This window comes from Peromyscus leucopus, unplaced genomic scaffold (assembly GCF_004664715.2).
Source record: "Peromyscus leucopus breed LL Stock unplaced genomic scaffold, UCI_PerLeu_2.1 scaffold_186, whole genome shotgun sequence".
NCBI classification, from domain to species: domain Eukaryota; kingdom Metazoa; phylum Chordata; class Mammalia; order Rodentia; family Cricetidae; genus Peromyscus; species Peromyscus leucopus.
The window spans coordinates 109,481-110,285 of record NW_023505059.1 but is presented as its reverse complement, the minus strand read 5'-3'; positions in this window follow the sequence as shown (position 1 = coordinate 110,285).

Sequence of the window (805 nt, the reverse complement as noted above, 5' to 3'; positions counted from 1 at the left end):
AAATGATGCTATTTTGACTCTTTTTCCTTCAGGGGTTAATACTGAATACAAACATTTTCTTTTAATGGTTGTCAATTTAAGTAGCTTTGTTTTTCTATTAGGAAACAAGAGATAAAAAATATTCCCCCACCAGGCAGCCTCACCTGGCTTGTTCCTGTTTTGCATATCCCTATCTAAGCTCTTAATATATTTTAATCAAATATTTAGTATCTTGGTCATAATTGTGTGATTACACTGTGAGATGCTAGCAAAATGAGAAGAACATATAAAGCTGCTTTTAGTTCTATAAGCAAAAGAATGTTCTACTTAATAAATCAAGACACAGAAAACAATAAAATATTCCAATCTTAATTTGTGTTTTATATTCTGTTAATTTGTCTTTTAAAAAAAATAATTTCATGTACATGGACTAGAAGGCAGTCTCAGTGGTAAAAATTACTGATTGTTTTTCAGAGGACCCAGGTTTCATTCCTAGTACTCACATGGTGGTTTATAGCCCTCAGTAACCCCCATTGCAGGGGATTTAACACCCCCTTCTGGCCTCAGCAGGCACTGTCCACATGCAGTTTAGATGCATACATGCAGGCAGAACACTCAAACACATAAAATAAAAATAAGTCTTTTAAAAAAAATGAAATGGATAAATTATGAGATTTTGCATCTAAAATGTGCTTTATTGGTTATTGAGGAATCAGGAGTGTGACAGCTTCTAATACTTTGTTTTCTCTATTATCTGAGGCTACTTTGTAGATCATTAATCTAAATTAAAGTGCTGATTAGAGCAAGTGCCTCATCAATGACCTCT